This window comes from Poromitra crassiceps (genome assembly GCF_964638095.1).
Source record: "Poromitra crassiceps genome assembly, chromosome: 2".
Taxonomy (NCBI): Eukaryota; Metazoa; Chordata; class Actinopteri; order Beryciformes; family Melamphaidae; genus Poromitra; species Poromitra crassiceps.
Genome location: NC_139624.1, coordinates 66,235,161 through 66,255,533, shown reverse-complemented (window position 1 = coordinate 66,255,533; position 20,373 = coordinate 66,235,161). Strand labels below are relative to the sequence as shown.

Sequence of the window (20,373 nt, the reverse complement as noted above, 5' to 3'; positions counted from 1 at the left end):
GATCATTAGGACATGCAGATGCAATATGACCATCCTCTCCGCACTGGAAACAGTACCATGGCTTTGGTCTGCTGCTAGGTCTTTGGTCTGCAGTGGACGGAGATTCTTTGTACTTTGTTGGATGCTTTGCGCTCATTTTAGTCACATTGGCCTTGGTCTTTGGATGTTTCTGTGGCTTTATGCTTGTGAGCTGGCTCTGAAGCTCGGTAACTTGTCTTTTTAATTCAGCGACAACACTGTCTTGAGAAGGCACATTCGACTCTGCTTTCTGTGTCTTTAGTCGGGTAAGTTGACTTTGCAGCTCAGTGACTTGTTTCCTCATTTCAGTGATGTCACTCTCTAATGATGTGTCATTTTCAAGGGAGTTTGCAGATAAGAGATGTGCACCGACTTTTTGTTTGGTTGCACCGAAATGCTTCCTCATTCGGTTTTCTTTTGTAGCGTGTCTATCCTCCTCCACACGTAACTGCAACAGTAGCTCAGAGAATGGAGGTGGAGTTTCTCTTTTACGTTCAAGCTGAAGGTCAGCTATCAGCACATTGTCCCAGCATCCGCGACAGAACTGACGCAAAAGATGACGGTCAGTTTCACTAGCAGATACACCACCTCGTTTCTGTGCTTTGGAAAGCGCTGTCTGTAGCCTGTGTAGGTAATGGGACGGCTTCTCTCCGGCATCCTGGAGTGTGCTAAGGAACTTGGCGAAAAGCTCATCACCATCCTCTACAGTTCCGAAAGCTGAGTCTAGCAGTTCGAGGTAAGCTGTAGGTAAGGCTTGTGGGCCTAAAGGTTTTACAACATCAGCTGCGGGTGGGGCTAGACTATCTAGAATTTTCCGTGAGCGCTGCAAGTCTGACAGAGCGGAGTCCTGAAGAATAAGCTCAACACTGTTTCGCCAGCTATCGTAATCTACCTCGTGACTGGGGCAAGGGGTTTTTCCAGAGAACCCTCTGAGTCTGAATGACATATTCATCTGTGAAATCGGTGCTTCACTTCTTACTATGTGTTCGACAACCATTCGTTGCACCTCTGGAGGGTTAACATAACTCATGGAAACCCTAGGGGTTTCATCCCCTTTGGTCTGGCTGAATGATTTTGACTCAGTGGCACTCAAGGATGATGCGCCCAGATCCATTGTCCCAGCTGGCAAAGATGTTTGTGCTGGTTCGCTTTGGACCTCTGTGGTATAATTTTCAATTGCAGACTTACTCGGATGCTCTGTTTCCTTAACAGTTACTGATTTACTGCATCTAGACAGCTGCTCCTGCAGGATTTCTTCGAAAGATTGGCCACTCAGTCGAGCAATTTTTTGCAGTTCACTCAAAAACAACTGGGTGGCATCACTGGTCACTTTTGGTACATATTCACCTGATAGGGGTCTGATTTCGTATGTGACTTTTCTGGGGCTCTCATAGGTATAAGGAAGTGCAGTTTCAAAGGTTTTCACTGCGGCTCCACTCTCATACTCTACAATGACATTTTTGTGGTATGGAGATTTGGGGTCATCTACAAAAATTGTCCTTCCAATGGACCCGTACTTGATCAAGAACTCACTTAAATCGTCATCTACTTCTGTATGAGTGAGTCCACTAACAATACCCGAGTTAGGTACTTTAATATTCTCTCTATCTACTACTTCCATTTTTGCCAGACTTTAACTATTTTAGGTCTGTGTGGTATGAAACAAATGAAATTATTTATTTATCTTATAATTCTCTTAATTTATCTAGCAACTGCTCCTGGCTGGCTCGCCAAGAATGTAGCACTGTAGACATTTACAGATAACTAGGACCAGGGTCTAGGTTCAGATGAGCAGTATTAACTAGAGATAAACCAGGAAAAATGGACCACAGACCACGGGATAAGTTTGAACTGCCGGCTTATTTATAGAAACATTTAGTAGTAGACATACATATTGGTACCACAAACACATTTAACAGACACAGGAATTAGAATGAAATCCCCTTGAAACCAAAAGCCAAAGTAAAAGATATGCAAATGTCCCTTCTTATCTCAGTTTAGTTTGATTTAAACCTATTTGAGTTTAAGAGATAATTTCCACTTATCCTTTAAGTTGTTATTTAGTTCCCTTTGAACGGTTATTTTCCCTTTGAGGTATAACTCAATTTCAAGTTATTTTCTCAGTTAGGCCTATTTTAGTCTACATTAGTTGTAGTTTTCAGTAATACAACCCATTGGCATTACCCATTCAACATCAAATAAATTGGAAAATAAAATACCACTGTGAATACAGTATCAAAATCAAAACTCAAATAGTCAGATATATATGATCAATAACTCAATATCACTCTTAGGTGTGTTCTCAGTCCTTGTTAAATCCTGTACCAGTCCGATGAACTTCACTGCGTGTTGCAGCACGATACGGAATGTTTTAATCCTACCGCGATCCAGGTAGAAGATGAATCAAGAGTCCTTATCCTTGGAGGTGGTCTTGCAGCAGAAGACGTCTATCCAATGTGATCTCTCCTATGGGTGGCTCGCCATCTGGTTTCCCCAGCTCAGTGTGCCAACACCAAGCGACCGATCCCCACAATAAACCTGGCCAAATCCTTCTTCAAACTCAACACAAAAACAGGAATCCAGTAGGTGACAGCAGGTGAACACAAAATCCTCCAAAAACGGGCACAAATAAAGGTTTACAGTTCCTCAACTTGCTTCTTTTGTCTTAATTTCTCTTCTCCAACATTCAATTTGCGACGGCTCTCTTCCTTGTCAAAGTGCATCTGACGCAAGAAAGACGCAGCTTTACTTTTCCTCTCTCTCTAGCAAGCAGCGCTATCGCCACTCTGATTGGCTGTTCACCATTTCACTAGTTAACACATTGACTGCCAGCCGTTTTTTTCTTGCTGTAGGTAGCTTCTGCCAAGCCGTTTTTTGAGGATTGTGGCTCATTTTACAAGAGCCGAGGATTCTTTTCTGCTTGGAGTTTGTGAACATACAATATCTCAAAAGTACAAATAGAATGTGTACTTTCTCTGTCTAAAAGAGTTAGTTTGTAGAGTTAGTAGTTATGTAGATATTAGCCGTTGAGTACAGCATGGTTTCAGGGTCTGAGGCAGAAAGCTGAGATAATCGCAGTTTTGTGAAATTCAATCAAACAGGCAGAAAAGTCACTTTAACCATTTATTTTTGGCATCAGTGAGACATCAGACATCTGAACAATAGTTGTTTTCAATAATGGAGGAATAATACCATAATAAAATAAATAAATGTCAAAATAAATACAAAACAAGAGCAGACCACAGGTCACTCAGCTTTTTTTTTTTTTTTACATGTTTTTTTTTTTTTATAGGTTTTTTCGGTTCGTGATCAAACCGGTTTGGGCTCGTACACCGAATCCAGAACTGTTCCAAAATGTAATGGGTACTTCCTTGGCCCATGTTACACCCATCCACAAAGTTACATGAAAATCGGCAGGTGCTTTTTATGTATTCCTGCTAGCTAGCAAACAATCAAACAAAGAGCATCAAAAACAGGCAGTTTTTTTTTTTTTTTATGACCCATGCCTACTTGTGCCACCGAGCACGGTTCCTCTCTGAGTGGTACACCTCATAGCAGCCAGCCCTGTGTAATGGGACATTACACATGACACAACATCAAAAACAGGCAGTTTTTTTTTTTTTTTTATGACCCATGCCTACTTGTGCCACCGAGCACGGTTCCTCTCTGAGTGGTACACCTCATAGCAGTCAGCCCTGTGTAATGGGACATTACACATGACACAACGGTAGCGTGTCTCGCTTCTAACACCTCTCTCTCTACAAACTCTACACCTCCTCGCTGGGAGCTTTTTTTTGCATGTGGGTGGATACTTGGCCATTACATGGCCCGCTAGATCGACATCCAGCCTGCTTGGAGGGTCCAGGTATGGTGCCCGGCCCAGCCTGGTTGCAGGTTGGTCACTGCCCTCCCCCCCAGCCCCCACCCGCCACCCCCCACCTCCTCCCCCTCCTCCTCCACCCCAGCCCCCACCTCCTCCTCCACCCCAGCCCCCACCTCCTCCTCCACCACAGGTCTGGTCCATGCACCGACAACACTCAGGATGAAATCCAGCAATGTTTTACACTTTCTCTGGCGTTTAGCTGGGTGTTTAGCTTTGTACAAAACAAAGGCGTTATAAAAAGACATCTGAAACAAGTACATGACAAACTTGAATGGCCACCTGGATGTCTTCCTGGCAAAGGGATAGTAGGCAATGTTCTGGTCCAATCTGTCTACCCCATTCATGTACTTGTTGTAGTCCACAACGCACTTGGGTTTTGCGTGTGGGACCCTCTCTCTGCTGCCTTTCTGCCTCACCTGCACCGTCTCCATCGTGTCGTCGTGCATAGTGGAAACCATTTTCACGATTCGCTTGTCGCGCCAGGCCAGAACCATGGTGCCACCATTGTGGCGCATGACCGTTTCCCCCATCTTCACTGTGTGGTTGGTAACCTTCGTAGCAGGTGGCTCGCCCCTGTTCTTCCTCAGAGTGCCACAGACATGTGTCTGACACTCCAGCAGCTGTGCACACATTCCAACAGAGTTGTAGTAGTTGTCCATGTATAAATGGTACCCCTGCCCTGCCAAGTCCCCGAGGAGGAACTCCACCGTCTCGCCTAGGGAGGACCGCTCACCACAGTAGGGCTTCATGCTGTAGCAGTAACCTGTCTGGGAGTCACAGAGGATGTATGATTTTATCCCATACTTTATGGGTTTCTGTGGGTTGTACACCTTGAAGGCCAACCGCCCACGCCACAGGAGCATCCCCTCATCAATACTGATGTCTTGACCTGGTGTGAACATGGCTCTGAACTTTCCTAACAGGTCATTCAATACTGGCCGGACCTTGTACAACCTGTCTGCACCATCAACATCAAAATTGTTAGAGAAATGGAGGAATCTGGTTAGCAGTTGAAAGCGGTTGCGAGACATGGTTTTGTTGAAGTGGGGGGTAGCATACAGTTCATTTGTGGTCCAGTACATGGACAGTTCAGGCTTCTTCACGATCCCAGTGAGGAAGTATAGTCCCAAGAAGCTCTTGATTTCTGCCACATCAGTGTCCTTCCACCTCCCAAGCCTTGAATGTGGCAGAGCCTCGGTCACCTGACTGATGCACTGATGTGCATACAGATTCGTTTGTGCTACAATGGCCTGGAGCAGCTCATCGTCCAGGAAGAGCTGGAAAAAGTCCACTGGTTGAGCAGGAGCACCACCAGTATGAGGACCCGGTTCTGCTGTGAATGGGATGTGGGTTGGCTCCCAGTCAACATCACTCCACTCAGGAGGACCTGCAGGCTGAGGATGTTTCCCACTTCCAGCTCCATCTGCAAATTATAGAAATACATAATTACCATAAACTAGTGTTTTTTATATGTGTGGTACTGAATTCTGGCTGGAACCTGTGATGTGAAAATAAACCTGATTCTGAACTGTGATCTTACCCATTTTCCTGGCACCAGAGGCTGTAGCACCAGATGCTGTAGGCCTACCGCTACAGCCGGCAACGGGCTCCTCTTCAGAGTCTGAAATTCAGTAAAATGAATTGACTGACTGCTGGCTTTTGTACAGTCATAGTAATTACATTTACACAAGTTACACAAGTCATCTCAAACATCGTCTTACCACTGCTCTGTGGAGCTTCGCTCCTGGATGGCTCCCATTCGTCCTCAGAATCCGCGTCTGGAGAAGACGTGAGCTCACTCGACTCAGACTCAGTCAGCCCAGCAGCAGCAGCCGCTACATGCATGGGCTCACCCCGTTCTTCATCCGAGACCTCGGAATCGGTCTCCGGCACAAGCTTGTTTCGGACGGAAAAGAAATCCAGCAGTGATCTCTGATCCGCCGATCGCTTGCGTGCAGCCGCCGAAGACCGCTTGCGTTTGGCCGGCATGGCACAAACACGCCACCCGCTCCCAACTAAACTGAAAACTGAAAATACTAACTAAACTAAAGTGAAATAAAACAACTACTGCTACGACTAGATCAAACTGAACTGAAATAAGGCTAATCTACCGGCTACCAACTCGATCAAACTGAACTAGAATAAACGCTAAATACTAAAATGAACTGACGCTAAGGCTAAGCTAACTACAATGAACTGTAACTACGCGCTAACTATCTATCTAAACAAAGTCTACTATAAAGACTATACTAAACACTACTACTGTACTAACAACTAACAAACTAAATCAACTACGCTAACCAACTCGCTCTAAATCTGACTCTAAATTGCTAAATTGCTGAAATTCTCTATCTATAAATCGCTATGTATGTCTCGCTCTGTCTCAAACTTACCTACTACCCACGCTGATCAAAGGCGCCCGCCTTCCTTATATAGAAATCTTTGTTAGAGTACTTCCGGGGCAGCGGGAGAGGTCGGATCCACATTCACCTATTGCCCAAGGGCCTCACCTAGTGGAAACCACTGAAAAAACAGTTTGACGTATTGATACGTCCATGGCAGTGAAGCGCTGGATTTTTTTTGACGTATACATACGTCAGTGGCAGTCAACGTGTTAAAGGAACAGTACGCAAAGTAAATGATAAAATAACAATGTAACTAATATTGTGACTTCACATTGATTAACCTAATATTAATTTGCTTCAAAGTTAACCAAGGTTACATTAAGATCGCCATTGTATTAGGAAATGGCGGGCTATTCAGCATAAAACAATATAATAGCGCTGCTTGGTGGACGCCGAATTTAGTAGAAGACCTGGATAACTCGAACTTAATTGACTTACTTGCATATCCAATGCTGTCACAGCTGTCTGTAGTCGGTGCGCCGTGCAGCCGATGAGGTTGCAGCAGTATCCCAGTGTTTGCTACCTCGGGAGCCTCCGTGAACCCCGCTGCAGTCTCTCTAAACTCGTTGCAGAAAATCGTGTTCCGGGCGCTCATGCAACGGCTTGTGAGCTAACTTACTGTTTGATAATAAAAAAACATAGGGAAAGGGGAAAGTATAGGTGCTACTGTCTGTAAATCTATCTATTAATCTGTCAGGTTGTCACAGCGTGGAGGTCATCATTTCCTAGTTCCTACTGACAACGGAGCTAGATTCAACAAGATTTTCAGACGTATTCAGCATTGGACAATACAGAATGTCAATCAATGTCAAGCAATCTATCCAACACACAACCAATTAGGTTTCACCTGGTTTAACCAGGGTAAGGGAGGGCTGACTTCCAGCTCAACCTGATTGGTGGGAAAACAGTAAAAACACATCACTCTCACGTGTTCTCTGTGTCTGTCTGTCTTTTTCAACCAATCTTATTTTTTCATTAGATAAATTCCCAAATAAATAAACGCCCACAGGGCGAATACTCCTACTCCAAGGTGGGACCAGGGCCAGAGTCACTCGTCTGCATGGAGCTATAATGAATGAAAAAATGAGCGTCTGCACATAAGAAAAACACATTTGATTGATATTTTATTATAAAAAAAAAATGAAAAATGAAAAAAAAAAATATATATATATATATATATATATAATCCCCAAATTACGGTGGCTGTGTGGTGACATCAAGATTTATTTAATTATGTCGTGGCCACGCATTAGTAACTCGTGGCCACGACTTAGTAAGTCGTGGCCACGAGTTACTAATGCGTGGCCACGAGATAAGTAAGTTGTGGCCACGAGATAAGTAAGTTGTGGCCACGACTTACATAAGTCATGGCCACGAGTTACTAAGTCGTGGCCACAAGTTACTAAGTCGTGGGAACGAGATAAGTAAGTCGTGGCCACGAGTTACTAAGTCGTGGGAACGAGATAAGTAAGTCGTGGCCACGACTTACTAAGTCGTGGGAACGAGTTACTAAGTCGTGGGAACGAGATAAGTAAGTCGTGGCCACGACTTACTAAGTCGTGGGAACGAGTTACTAAGTCGTGGGAACGAGTTACTAAGTCGTGGGAACGAGATAAGTAAGTCGTGGCCACGACTTACTAAGTCGTGGGAACGACTTATTAAGTCGTGGGAACGAGTTACTAAGTCGTGGGAACGAGATAAGTAAGTCGTGGCCACGACTTACTAATGCGTGGCCACGACTTACTAATGCGTGGCCACGACTTACTAATGCGTGGCCACGACTTACTAATGCGTGGCCACGAGATAATTCAGTTGAGATAGGAATCTGTTGTCAGTCTGGGCTCACTGCACTATACTGCTGGGCTATACCCAATAGCTCATACAACATACTGCCAGGCTATTTATCAGCAATTGAGACATGGATAGATTTGATTTAATCTAATTTTATTTTAATCTTCGGATGAATTATAATGATATCCTGCAATCTCTTGCTGTTCAGCACAGTGTCATCATTAGCAAAAGACACTTGATTCGTCTGCTTAAAATGCACGGGTTGAAACGCAGACAATATGCAGACATTGGGCAAGTCATCGACTTCATCAAGCAGGAGCTGGAAGGACCTGGAAGACTACATGGCTACAGATGGATGCATGCTAAATGCCTGAAGAATGGGATCAATGCAAAAAAGGAGGATGTTCGTATTATACTTGCATCTCTGGATCCAGTGTCCTCAGCTATGCGCAGAGCGCGGAGACTAATCCGCAGGCAGTATTTTGCTCAAGGACCAAACTACATTTGGCACATTGATTCGTATGATAAATTAAAGCCCTATGGGATTTGAATCAACGAATCGAGAGTTGGTGGGGGATCCTGCGCAAAGAAGGAATGGAGTACTGGATACAATTCTTTGGCGAACTGAAAGATGAGGGCCTGTTTCTTGGTGACTACCTGGACAAAGCCCTTGTGCAGCTGAGTTTTCGATGCATTATTCAGGTGAGGTTGAAGACACACACACACACACACACACACACACATCCCATACGGAAGAGGCATATATACACATATATGTAGTAAACATACATGTAGTATATGTTCATATAAGTATTCGACATATATCCACATATATATCCAGGATATATGTGCATATATGTGCATATGTATCACAATATATGAACATGTATGGAATTGGAACGTTTCATATATGGTCCATATATGTTAGTCCTATATAATTATATATGTGCATACATGTATAGATTGTATATGGACACATATGGTAATTAATTATATGTACATTTGTATGCATTGACACTATACGGACATATATGCTTAATACATATAAAACTATATATGAATAATAACTATACATACATATATGTTTTATTTTATATGAACATATATGACTATTACCTGTGTATAACTGTATGTATTTACCTGTATTCGACATATATCCACCTATATATCCAGGATATGCGTGCATATATGTGCATATATATCACAATAGATGAACATGTATGGAATTGGAACGTTTCATATATGGTCCATATATGTTTGTCCTTTATAATTATATATGTGCATACATGTATAGATTGTATATGGACACATATGGCAATTAATTATATGTACATTTGTATGCATTGACAGTATACGGGCATATATGGTTAATACATATATAACTATATATGAATAATAACTATACATACATATGTTTTATTTTATATGAACATATAATACTATTACCTGTGTATAACTGTATGTATTTATCTGTATTCGACATATATCCACCTATATATCCAGGATAGATGTGCATATATGTGCATATATATCACAATATATGAACATGTATGGAATTGGAACGTTTCATATATGGTCCATATATGTTTGTCCTATATAATTATATATGTGCATACATGTATAGATTGTATATGGACACATATGGCAATTAATTATATGTACATTTGTATGTATTGACACTATACGGGCATATATGGTTAATACATATAAAACTATATATGAATAATAACTATACATACATATATGTTTTATTTTATATGAACATATATGACTATTACCTGTGTATAACTGTATGTATTTATCTCTATTCGACATATATCCACCTATATATCCAGGATATATGTGCATATATATCACAATATATGAACATGTATGGAATCAAAACACATATCTCTTAATTAAAAGAGATGTAATTTTCCAAATTATTTTTGATTGAACAACATCTCAGAAGTGAAACCCACCATGAAAATGGTTAGTTTTGTGCAAGACTTCCAGCACTACTGGATATTTTCAAGGTTTGTCCAGTGTGCATGAGATTTAAAAATAAGGGTTTTTTGACAGTGGAGTCATTAAAATGCCCCACAGTCTATATTATGGTTTTAGTGTAAACATTATATATTATATATGATTTAGAAGCTCATCGTAAAGCTGATTCCAAATATATAATTTAAAAGCTTCATAAATTAAATCCTGTGGAGTTATTAACCATATTAGATCCCTAATCTCTGCCCCAAATGCATCATGGGACTTCCATGCAAATTCTGGAGAAATGTTCACGCCCCCTCCAACCAGTCTCTCTGCTGCACCCTGGATTACTTACATGAACATAGATGATCACATGTATGAGAATACTCATATATGTTAATTGCTTATATGAGCATACCTGCTGACATATGTCAGTAAAGTCATGTTAATTGCTGATATACACATATATGTAGACATATGCAAGTAAAGTCTTCTATGTTAATTGCTGATATACACATATATGTAGACATATGTAAGTTTAACCCTATATGTTCAATGCGTACACAAACATATATGATTACATGTATGAGAATATCCGCATATGTTAACTGATTATATGAGCATATATGTTGACATACATAATAGTAATCATATATGTTTAATGCTTATACGAACACATATTTTGATATGGAAGAGAATAACATATATGTGTGTTGCTTGTATTTGCATATATGCGGAAATATGTAGAAATATTCTTATATGTTAATTGCTTATATGTACATATATCTAAACATATGCGAGAATAACCCTGTATGTCCATTACTTGTATGAACATATATGATCACATGTATGAGAATACTCATATGTTAATTGCTTATATGAGCAAACATGCTTGCATATGTAAGTAAATTCTTATATGTTAATTGCTGATATGCACATATATGTAGACATATGTAAGTTTAACCCTATATGTTCAATGCTTACACAAACATATAGTAGGGTCATCTGTGGCACTTCCGTGACCGTGGAGAGCGAAGGTCCGTTTCTCAATGGATTTGTCATCTAGGAGGGTTAATAAACAAATTTAGCCGGGGTGTATTTTAAAAAAAGGCGGGGAAAATATTTGAGACACCAAAATCCAAAATGGCTGCTGTGGAAATGAACTTTTTAATGCTTTGACCTACAATGATGCACAATACATGGTTTCAGAGCTTATTCTGGTCAAGGAATACATATTTGGTGTTTATATAATGATTTGACCTATTTTTGGCCTTCAAATCCAAGATGGCTGCCAATTTTGAGGCAGTTTTTTCAAAATCGTCATAGAGCCTTCATATTAGGCTTGAATGACAGGTCTTCTCATGATGAGTTGAATAATATACAGTATAAGTACACAGAAGTAATCTCTGAGGTCAATAAAGTCAATGTTTGTGTGTAAACAACAGTTGCTGATTTGCGGTTTCCCATTAAATAGGGTAGGCTACTGAGAATATGGTGTCCAGTTCATCCCATCACATTTTCATAATGAACCAAAAACAATTTTGCACTATAGCCTAACATAAAATAGTATTCTGTATGCAAAGCTAGCAAGGTTAGTTGCTTGAGCTGAATTTAAAGGTCAACTCAAAACAAACAATGAAATTAACTTTGAAATTAAAACTGAATCCTAGGCTACTAAATTTCATCAGCACACAGTAAAGGAAACTTGTCTTTGAACTCAGCTGACTGTCTAGTCCTAATCCCTGTTGTGCAATGTCCCTTTTCAGTGAAGTTTTAGTTTTTGTTAAGAGTATGGACTTTTAATCTTGACCTTGTTGGTAGGCAACGGCCCTTTTTCAGTCAAGCATTTTCAGATTAGCTCAGTCAGTCTGTGAAGCAGTCAGTGTCAGCACTTGTGCGAGCTCGCTTTTTCTCTAACTAATGTTAACATTACACACTTTAAGACACTTTGTTTGAGGATATCAACGTTATTCACTAGTCTAAAGATAGTTCTACCATCAAGAACATATAAAACAAAAGCAAAAACAATTGTTATTTGCAGAAGTCATCATTGATATTTGGTGTTAGCTAACGTTAGGTAACGTTATTATTTTTAGCTAAAGTTAATGTTATCTGTCTCCACACTTCTGTCAACTGACATGCATTTGCTTTTGAAAATAAACAGCCTGGCTTGCTTAAGCATAACTGAAGATTAAATAGAAATATAACATGACGAATGCATGTACCGATTGGTTGCCCCATCTTCCCAGGAGGTGGTGGTGTAAACATCATCAAATTTATCAAGTCCTGACCAGTCTTGGGCTTTTAATTGTAAGCTGTCCCATTTGCCTTGATTTATTGTATCGGTGGGCTTGCAAGGCTTGTCACATTTTAGGACACATTCATAGGACATTGTGTGCTTTGTCTTTCATTGGGAGGGAAAGCAACTCGCTATTATATTACTGTTATATTATATTGCTGTTATACGCTGTTTATTTTCAAAAGCAAATGCATATGTCAGTTGACAGAAGTGTGGAGACAGATAACATTAACTTTAGCTAAAAATAATAACGTTACCTAACGTTAGCTAACACCAAATATCAATGATGACTTCTGCAAATAAAAATTGTTTTTGCTTTTGTTTTATATGTTCTTGATGGTAGAACTATCTTTAGACTAGTGAATAACGTTGATATCCTCAAACAAAGTTTTATTTTTATTTTTTTATATATCCCCCCCCCCCCCCCCCCGATTTTTTATCCCCCATTAGTGCTAACGTAATTTCTTTATCCTGGTTGCTACTCCACCCTCTGCCGATCTGGGGAGAGCCAAAACTGGCTCCATGCTTCCTCCGAGACATGGGCAGTTAGCCAGCCGCTTCTTTTCACCTGACAGGGGAAGCTTCACCGGTAGGACATAGCACGTGGGAGGTTCACACTATTCCAACCAGTTCCCCTCCCTCTGAACAGGCGCCCTTAACGACCAGAGGAGGAACCACATTAGCAACCAGGATATTGCATGTTTTTGGTGAAGGGGGTTCCTATATGAAGGAAACCCCCGGGAGGCACAGGGAGAACATGCAAACTCCACACAGAAAGGCCCTTTTGATGACCCCACCCGGGCGGTGGGCACTCGAGGACATGCGGACGGGCACGCATTCCTTCAGCGTTCACATCGTCCCAGGTGGGAATCGAACCCACGACCTTCGAGCTGTGAGGCGATAGTGCTTACCACTACACCACCGTACCTCCTTTTATATCCTCAAACAAAGTGTCTTAAAGTGTGTAATGTTAACATTAGTTAGAGAAAAAGCGAGCTCGCGCAAGTGCTGACACTGACTGCTTCACAGACTGACTGAGCTAATCTGAAAATGCTTGACTGAAAAAGGGCCGTTGCCTACCAACAAGGTCAAGATTAAAAGTCCATACTCTTAACAAAAACTAAAACTTCACTGAAAAGGGACATTGCACAACAGGGATTTAGTAGCCTAGGATTCAGTTTTACCGTAAATTCCGGACTATAAGCCGCACCTTTTTTCCCGTTTTTTGGCCTTTTTTGGCCCCTGCGGCTTATATAACGGTGCGGCTTATCTATGGATTAAAAAAAAAAAAAAAAAAAAAAAAAAAAAAAATCTCTCTCTTTTTTAGCACTCTTTCTAACTATAAATCCTATATAACTATAATAAGTTTTAATTTCCTCTCTTGCCCTCTTTTCACCACACTGTATGACACTGTATGACACTGTGTGCACTGTAAAAAACAACACAGGTGGTGTTGTGTTATGTTGTTTTGTTGAAATGTTAATAAATGGGAGCTTCCTCTACAATCCCCTCTGTGCATGAACCCTGGTAATTAAACATTAAAACACAAAAAAAAAAAAAAAAAAAAAAAAAAAAAAATACCATTAAAACACCCGCGGCTTATAGTCCGGTGCGGCTTATATAAGAAAAAAATAGTCAACTTTGAAGGTGCGGCTTATACACCGGTGCGGCTTATAGTCCGGAATTTACGGTAATTTCAAAGTTAATTTCATTGTTTGTTTCGAGTTGACCTTTAAATTCAGCTCAAGCAACTAACCTTGCTAGCTTTGCATACAGAATATTATTTTATGTTAGGCTATAGTGCAAAATTGTTTTTGGTTCATTATGAAAATGTGATGGGATGAACTGGACACCATATTCTCAGTAGCCTACCCTATTTAATGGGAAACCGCAAATCAGCAACTGTTGTTTACACACAAACATTGACTTTAATGACCTCAGAGATTACTTCTGTGTACTTATACTGTATATTATTCAACTCATCATGAGAAGACCTGTCATTCAAGCCTAATATGAAGGCTCTATGACGATTTTGAAAAAACTGCCGTTTAGAGCTCAAAATTGGCAGCCATCTTGGATTTGAAGGTAAAAAATAAGTCAAATCATTATATAAACACCAAATATGTATTCCTTGACCAGAATAAGCTCTGAAACCATGTATTGTGCATCATTGTAGGTCAAACCATTAAAAAGTTCATTTCCACGGCAGACATTTTGGATTTTGGTCTCTCAAATATTTTCCCCGCCTTTTTTAAAAATACACCCCGGCTAAATTTGTTTATTAACCCTCCTAGATGACAAATCCATTGAGAAACGGACCTTCGCTCTCCACGGTCACGGAAGTGCCACAGATGACCCTACTAATATATGATTACATGTATGCGAACATCCGCATATGTTAATTGATTATATGAGCATATATGTTGACATACGTAATAATAATCATATATGTTTAATGCTTAAATGCACACATATTTTGATATGCAAGAGAATAACATATATGTGTGTTGCTTGTATTTGCATATACGCAGAAATATGTAGAAACATTCTTATATGTTAATTGCTTATATGTACATATATCTAAACATAATAGAATAACCTTGTATGTCCATTACTTGCATGAACATATATGATCACAAGTATGACAATACTCATATATGTTAATTGCTTATATGAGCATACATGCTTACATATGTAAGTACATTCTTATATGGTAATTGCTGATATGCACATATATGTAGACATATGTAAGTTTAACCCTATATGTTCAATGCTTACACAAACATATATGATTACATGTATGCGAACATCCGCATATGTTAATTGATTATATGAGCATATATGTTGACATACGTAATAATAATCATATATGTTTAATGCTTATATGCACACATATTTTGATATGCAAGAGAATAACATATATGTGTGTTGCTTGCATTTGCATATATGCAGAAATATGTAGAAATATTCTTATATGTTAATTGCTTATATGTACATATATCTAAACATATGCAATAATAACCCTGTATGTCCATTACTTGCATGCACATATATGATCACATGTATGAGAATACTCATATATGTTAATTGCTTATATGAGCATACATGCTTACATATGTAAGTAAATTCTTATATGTTAATTGCTGATATGCACATATGTGTAGACATATGTAAGTTTAACCCTATATGTTCAATGCTTACACAAACATATATGATTACATGTATGCGAACATCCGCATATGTTAATTGATTATATGAGCATATATGTTGACATACGTAATAATAATCATATATGTTTAATGCTTAAATGCACACATATTTTGATATGCAAGAGAATAACATATATGTGTGTTGCTTGTATTTGCATATACACAGAAATATGTAGAAACATTCTTAATATGTTAATTGCTTATATGTACATATATCTAAACATAATAGAATAACCCTGTATGTCCATTACTTGCATGAACATATATGATCACATGTATGACAATACTCATATATGTTAATTGCTTATATGAGCATACATGCTTACATATGTAAGTAAATTCTTATATGTTAATTGCTGATATGCACATATGTGTAGACATATGTAAGTTTAACCCTATATGTTCAATGCTTACACAAACATATATGATTACATGTATGCGAACATCCGCATATGTTAATTGATTATATGAGCATATATGTTGACATACCTAATAATAATCATATATGTTTAATGCTTATATGCACACATATGTTGATATGCAAGAGAATAACATATATGTGTGTTGCTTGTATTTGCATATATGTGGAAATATGTAGAAATATTCATATATGTTAATTGCTTATATGTACATATATCTAAACATATGCAAGAATAACCCTGTATGCCCATTACTTGCATGCACATATATGATCACATGTATGAGAATACTCATATATGTTAATTGCTTATATGAGCATACATGCTTACATATGTAAGTACATTCTTATATGTTAATTGCTGATATGCACATATGTGTAGACATATGTAAGTTTAACCCTATATGTTCAATGCTTACACAAACATATATGATTACATGTATGCGAACATCCGCATATGTTAATTGATTATATGAGCATATATGTTGACATACGTAATAATAATCATATATGTGTAATGCTTATATGCACACATATTTTGATATGCAAGAGAATAACATATATGTGTGTTGCTTGTATTTGCATATATGCGGAAATATGTAGAAATATTCTTATATGTTAATTGCTTATATGTACATATATCTAAACATATGCAAGAATAACCCTATATGTCCATTACTTACATGAGCATATATGATCACATGTATGGGAGTACTCATATATGTTAATTGCTTATATGAGCATACATGCTTACATATGTAAGTAAATTCTTATATGGTAATTGCTGATATGCACATATATGTAGGCATATGTAAGTTTAACCCTATATGTTCAATGCTTACACAAACATATATGATTACATGTATGCGAACATCCGCATATGTGAATTGATTATATGAGCATATATGTTGACATACGTAATAATAATCATATATGTTTAATGCTCATATGCACACATATTTTGATATGCAAGAGAATAACATATATGTGTGTTGCTTGCATTTGCATATATGCGGAAATATGTAGAAATATTCTTATATGTTAATTGCTTATATGTACATATATCTAAACATATGCAAGAATAACCCTGTATGTCCATTACTTGCATTAACATATATGATCACATGTATGAGAATACTCATATATGTTAATTGCTTATATGAGCATACATGCTTACATATGTAAGTACATTCTTATATGTTAATTGCTGATATGCACATATGTGTAGACATATGTAAGTTTAACCCTATATGTTCAATGCTTACACAAACATATATGATTACATGTATGCGAACATCCGCATATGTTAATTGATTATATGAGCATATATGTTGACATACGTAATAATAATCATATATGTTTAATGCTCATATGCACACATATATTGATATGCAAGAGAATAACATATATGTGTGTTGCTTGTATTTGCATATATGCGGAAATATGTAGAAATATTCTTATATGTTAATTGCTTATATGTACATATATCTAAACATATGCTAGAATAATCCTATATGTCCATTACTTACATGAGCATATATGATCACATGTATGGGAGTACTCATATATGTTAATTGCCTATATGATCATATATGTCAATTTATATTTGGATCACATATATGATCCTCACATATATATGCATATATCTCAGGTGGGTTTGTATGCAAAGTGCATACATGTACATGTATGTGACATATATGTGGACCTTGTGTCGGATGTATGTCCATATATGTGTATATATGCCTCTTCCGTATGGGATGACACACGCACACGCAAACATTTCACATTTGGTGGAAGCGAAAACATGGCTTTGAACCATATAGGCTAGCCAAGATCATCACCACTTTTACCTAATATGACAATAAATAAATTTCAATCATGAGAGACTCTTAATATAATTTTAACAAACTTTATTGAATCAGAATAGACGGTTTGAGTATGGCGTATGACTCCATGATGTGACGCTCCTCTTGCTTATGAGAGAGGGCGTCGGTGCTGTATGAGATAGGACATCCTCCATGATGTGATGCTCCTCTTGCTTATGAGAGAGGGCGTCGGTGCTGTATGAGATAGGACATCCCCCTATGAGATAGGACATCCCCCCTAAGGGGATTTGTTTCCAACAGGAGTCATGACATTGGTGGTGATCTGGGGAGGTGGTGGGATGAAGCTTTTTGCTCTGGAGATGCTGGATGAATGCGTGATGCTGACACAAGGTGAGTGATGACTGCACAAGTGTGATTTAAGCTGTGGTGATGGGGGCTTTATATAGTACCAGGAGAAGGGCATTTATGATGTCATAACTGATGTCATTTATGATGTCATAACTGATGTCATTTGGGAGAAGGGCATTTATGATGTCATAACTGATGTCATTTGGGCAACTGACGTCACACTGCAAAGGTGACGTCATGGAGAAGGTGACGTCGGAGATGGTGACGTCATTTAGTGACGTCATTTGGGCTGAGGGGTATGACAGCATGGGGTGCTCTATTAATGCCTTATTTGGTCTTCCATGATTGAAATTCAGTCTACGACTACACTTCAATCATGAGAGACTCTTAACTCATTCACCGCCAATGACGTCTTTGACGTGTTATCAGAAATAGCCCTCCCCGCCAATGACGTGTTTGACGTGTTTTTGTTTTTATGAGTGCAGCGCATAGTTGAAACACTTACCCAGCCTGTGACATAGTTTCGGGTCCCTAACCTCAAAGTCAAGCCGACAGCACGTTATCAAACACATACCGCAGCTGTTGTTTGAAATTAGGAAGAAGGTGGAAAGGAAACGCGCTTCCTTGTTGCAGAGGAGAAACGCCATTGAAATGCCCCCTCGCCCCGCTGCAGAGCTGATCGACTTGCTGCAGAGCAGCGGACATCGAAACCGCGGTAGTCAAACCCGTGACCAACATGATCGATCCTGGTCCCTGGACCCCGTTCCTATGTGCCAGCCTTGCTGCAGGGCGAACCTGGATTGCCTAGTCAAACCCGTGACGAACATGATCGATCCGGTAACAGCAGCGCCTGGTCCCAAAGCCTGTGTCGTGTCGCAGCATTCGTCCCAGCGAGAGGAGGGAAACGAGCAGCAGAGGAGGCAAAACGCTGATGGGGAAGGAGGGGGAAGGAGGTGCGATCCAGCAGCAGCTGTGGAGAGAACTCTCTCTCTCTGTGTGTGTGTGTGTGTGTGTGTGTGTGTGTGTGTGCGTGTGTGTGTGTGTGTGTCTGTGTCTGTGTCTGTGTGTGTCTGTCTGTCTGTCTGTCTGTCTGTCTGTCTGTCTGTCTGTCTGTCTGTCTGTCTGTACACTCACTCACACTGAGCAAACTGTATTGTTGAATGTAAAAAAAGCACTTCATATATATATATATATATATATATATTTTTTTTTCTTTTGTCATTTGTGTCATAATGAATAATATTTACATGTCTGATGTCAATACAGTTCAAAATAAAAGAATTGAGAGCGAGTTCTGCCTGATATTGTGTGCTGTGTACATAAATGCCATTTTCTGCTATTTCTTTTCTCACAGAGACTTTTTGGGTGAAAACAGGGTGTATATAAATGGCTATAAGTAGAGTACAGAACATGCTAAAAGCTCACTTTTTTTTTCCTGGTGAACCCAGAGACGTACATCTTCATTTTGAGGTATTGCAAATCACTCTGGTGCTAATAGATAATTTACTGTGGGTCTTGAAAGATGACCAACAATTATGAAAATCTTTGGCCTGTGCTAAATATTGGCAGTCCTAAACTGGCGGTGAATGAGTTAATATAATTTTAACAAACTTTATTGAATCAGAATAGACGGTTTGAGTATGGCGTATGACTCCATGATGTGACGCTCCTCTTGCTTATGAGAGAGGGCGTCGGTGCTGTATGAGATAGGACATCCCCCAAAGGAATTTAAAGTTATTTCAGGAACTGGGAGAGTGAAAACGGGGGTCATGGAGCTCGCCTGGGGTATGCTTTAGTCAGGTCGTGGGCTGACAGGGGGAGAATTTATGCATGCCGGGAGATGAGGGGCTGACCGGGTTTTTTTAAGGCAAAGCGGGGATGCAAGGGAGTGGATGTGGATAGCCCGGGCATGGGCGCATTGAAGAGAAAAGGAGAGTTTGATCACCACCAACGAAGTGCTTGTTGCCTCTTTAGTCATGGAAGGAGGGATCTTGGGCTGATAATATGGCGTCTTGCTCTGGACGAATGTAGGATGCATAGGCTGATGAGGACCAGCGCCCCAGTTGTTGAAGGGAGGCGGAGGACACCCCCTGCATGGCTGCTGATGTGGCTGCTCCGATCCTGAAGGAGTGACTGGAATAGTTCTCTGCAGGGATGTTGCATTTCTGGAGTGTGGTCTTGAAGTGAAGGATGAACCAGGATCTTGTCATG

At 39.5% G+C, this 20,373-nt stretch overlaps 1 protein-coding gene and 1 pseudogene across 2 annotated transcripts in view; one reads left to right on the top strand and one right to left on the bottom strand.

Moving 5' to 3' along the window:
- The window catches only part of nav3 (neuron navigator 3), a gene marked incomplete at its 5' end in the record, with an annotated part of 744,909 nt that overhangs the window by 498,623 nt on the left and 225,913 nt on the right, over positions 1–20,373 (bottom strand). The window lies entirely within an intron of this gene.
- LOC310791272 (junction plakoglobin pseudogene) overlaps positions 1–20,373 on the top strand; it is a 36,338-nt pseudogene that overhangs the window by 15,255 nt on the left and 710 nt on the right. The window lies entirely within an intron of this gene.